Below are 3990 nucleotides of genomic sequence, written 5' to 3'. Positions count from 1 at the left end.
CACCACTGCCATCTCGGTGTAAGTAAACAATCTTTTAAACTACCGCTATGCGTCCGTGCCTAATTCCAGCTCGAAGGCCTTCCCTCTCCGCCCCGGCGTGCCCAGGCTGCTGGCCACAGCCCACGTGCAGTGCGAAAAAGGCTCGGGTCGCTCCCAGCCTGCACAAGCATAATTTGTCCTGCCGGGCTCTCGCATATGTGAGCCTTGATAATTTTTTCAAAGACTTTGCCAAGGATGGAGGTGAGACTGACTGGCCTATAGTTGCCCGGGTCCTCCTTCCTCCCCTTCTTGAAAATGGGGACCACATTGGCCCTTTTCCTTTGTTCTCTTGCTGCAGATAGTAAGACATGGACTAATGGCTTGAACTTGCAGCAAAGTAGATTTAGACTAGATATCAGAAAGAACTTCTTCACCATTAAAACAGTGAGGCAATAAAGTAGACTTCCTAGGGAAGTTGTGGACTCTCCATCACTAGAGGTGTTCAACAAGTTGGACACCAAGTGGTCAGGGATGAACTAAGCATAGCTATGCCTATGTTCTGCTATGGGTATTTCCCATGCTTTTAGGCTTTACTGGTGGGTCTTGCCCCCCTCTCCCCACTCACACATACATGCACAACACACACTGCTACATGTGTCAGGGGGATTGTTAAGCCTTCTTTGGAGGCATTGGGTGTTGGCTGCAGCCAAGGCTGGGGATTTTGACAGGGGTGTACCAATGCTCTTTCTGGGACTTAAAACCTAAGGTTCCGGACTAAAGGGTATTGCCATTCTGCTCAGGGTCAGACCAATCACCATATTTGGGATCAGGAAGGAATTTTACCCCATGGTCAGATTGGTATGGACTCTGGGGTTTTTGCCTTCCTGTGTAGTGAGGGCATAGCCCTCTTCCTGGAATCTCTTGAGTCTATATTAATAACTTTACAGCAGCAGAACATTGACCATTGTGGTCCCCCTGCTCTCCCTTAGGGAGTTATGTGTTGTGATTCTGTGCTAGAGCTGGCTGTGCTTTTGCTTAGAGGTTAGAGAATGGATCTTTATAGGTTAGTTTGGATACAGACGATCCTGTTTCACGCAGGGGGGTTGGACTAGATGACCTATAGAGGTCCCTTCCAGCCCTGCTTCTCTATGATTCTATGATTCTGATTAAACTCTATTTTACTACAGATTTATTTACAGTATTGGTATAGTCCATTTTGGGAGAGGTTACCAATCAACTGCATGTTGTCATAACTGCATAGGACCGGGGTGAGCAATTATTTTGGCTGGGGAGCCACTTAATGAGTTTTCATGAGCTGTCACAGACCGCACACACAAAATCTTTCAGAAGATATCATTTTGACAAATTATAGATAAAAAGCAAATCATATACTAAAAATCAAACATCTACTATAATGTATATATATATAATTTTATTTCAAAAATAATTTTTGCCCTGATTTTTGTTTTGTTAAGTAGTGTATATAGAGACAATTGTATAATAGCGCAAAATAAAGTCTTACTCTGGTAAACTGTGTGTGTGTGTCAGGGGGTGGATGTGTGTGTGGGGAGGTAAGAAGGCTGTGTGGGGTATTTGTCAGGGTGGGTGTGTGACGGGGTGGGGGGTAAAGGTATGTGTATGTATATGGGGGGCCACCCATGCACTAGATCCCAGGAGCTGGTGGGGGTGGGGAAAGGAAGGGAGGGAGAGCAAAGCATGGGGAGCATGCACCAGAGCTCACATGGGTGGTGCGGTGCAAGTACGGTGCAGTCTGCCCCCATCCCAACTGGCCCGCAGCTGCCCCCATGGGCCTCAACATGGGCTCAGGCCCCACCCACTCCCACCTGGGGCAGCCCACGCCATGCTTCTGCTCGCACCGGCTAACAGCACTTCCCCAGCCCCAGCCAGCATGCACAGCTTCCCAGAAGGGCTGCTCCTGCTTGCTGCTGCCGCTGCTGCACCTGAATAATGCTTGGCTCCCCCCACCTCCAGTGACTCTTTCTCCTCCTGCCCCTGTTGTACTGCTCCAGGCAGTAGGTAGTGCAGGCAAACAGCAGTGGCCTTGGGGATGCATGCTGGGCAGTTAGGCCAGCTTCCCCAGTGCTCGTGCCTCAGCGCATGGGGCTCCAGGTCCATATCCCATCCACTTTCCACCCACTAGGCCACCCACAGGCCACATCATGCTGGGTGGGCAAAGTGGGTGGAAGGTGGCTGGGAGCTGGGGCAGGAGCCACCCAGCTGCAGCTTCCCCCCACTTGGCTGTGCATCTGCTGCCTGGCACATGTCCCCATGGCCACTGCCACTTCCCCAAATTATATGCTGCTCAGATTAGTGCAGTAGGGGCAGAAGGAGGAACCACTTGGAGGTGGGGGAAGCCAAGCCGTACCTGGGCTGGGCAACTGAAGCAGCAGCAGGAGCAGCCTCACCTGGATGCTATGTGCACTGACTGAGGCTACGGTGGTGCCATTGGTAGACATGGGACAGATGCGGGTGAGAGCATGGTGCATGCTGTCCCAGACAGGAGCAGGCAGGGCTCAGCCCCATGCAGAGCACCATGGGGGCAGCCGTGGGCTGAATACAATCAATTGGAGAACCAGATCTGGCCTGTAAGACATATTTTGCCCACCTCTGGCATAGGGATTAGTCCCAGTCAGTGGAGTCATACGCAACACATGGGGCGGCATGTGTTCCCCCTAAGAACGCTACTGCCCCCCCTGACAGTGAGTGCTTCAGCTGGTAGCAGGGCATGGAGAGTTCTAGTGCCCCCCCCTCCCCCCAAATTGGTTCCACTAGTGGCACATCGGCAGTGGAAGTGTCAATGGCAGAAGTGCTGGCACTTCCAACACCACTGTGCTACATGTGGCAACTGGCCACTGGGGGACCACCCACCCCACCGCCCGGTCGCCAACTGGCTGCTGGGATCCCCCACCCCCTCCAGTAGTTGGCTGGACACTGGTGCCTCCCCAGACTCGGGAGGCACCAGTCGCCCATGAGGGGAGTGATTCAGCGTGCTACTGTAATTGTTTTAAACACTCATGACATTTTAGAATGGGGTTGTGTATATGTGTAACAGGGTCTTTCTTCCAGGGATGGTTATGATACCCCTGGAGTCCCCTCAGCCCTTATCAACTTTGCTCCCTTTTGCTGTCTCTGTGCAATCTCCCTTTCTCTTTGCATGCCATGCCTTGATGTTGTTATGATTTTAGAAAATGGGAGGATGGCCCAGGGCTTCCCATGAGATCTCACTCTCTATCATGTAGATGTCACTATTCATCATCTTACGGGTTAATTACATGGGCTCTGTCCTCCCCAATACCAGGTCCATGTATCACAGATATCACACATCCTGATCAAATCATGACCACCCCTTTGGGGTCCAAGCTCCTGGCTTTGTTCATCCGTATGCAAGCCCCTATCTGGGCTATGGGCACTCTGGTCACCTCAGTCTCCAGCTGTGGCCTTCCTGGCTTTCAGTCCTTCTCCTTAGAACCGGCCCCAAGACATTCCCCAGTCCTCAGGCTGCATGTCCTCTGTTCCAGCAGCCCTAAGGCTACACAGCTACAGGTATACTTTGTGTGGGCCAGAGTTACTCCCCCAGCAGCCTACTCAGGAGCTCCTTCCCGGGCAGCTGCCAGGATGACTCCCCACCCTAGCTCAGACCCTAGGTTTATATCCTCCCTAAGCCCAGCCCCTGGCTGGTCAGGTGATTCCCCTGATTGCCACCTGAGCCTTCACTGCAGCTTCTTCCCCTCTTAAAGTGACCGGTGTACTAAGCACCCTGTCACAATATGAGAAAAAACATTTTAATTAACACTTCAATACACTACTGCACCTAGAGAAGAGATGCCTTATTTTGGCACAGTGCATCACTGTATGTTCATCACCACCCACCTCATGTAAAGGCATCACAACTTGTCATTCAGTTTCTCAACAGTCTTCTGTCTCCACTTTTTATCTCCATTTTCACAGGTGATGGGTAGACAGGGCACATTCCCCCCCCCCCCCCCACAT

The sequence above is a fragment of the Alligator sinensis genome, unplaced genomic scaffold (genome assembly GCF_000455745.1).
Source record: "Alligator sinensis unplaced genomic scaffold, ASM45574v1 scaffold456_3, whole genome shotgun sequence".
In the NCBI taxonomy this organism is placed as follows: Eukaryota; Metazoa; Chordata; order Crocodylia; family Alligatoridae; genus Alligator; species Alligator sinensis.
The sequence above is the reverse complement of the archived record's forward strand: the minus strand, read 5'-3'. Positions refer to the sequence as shown.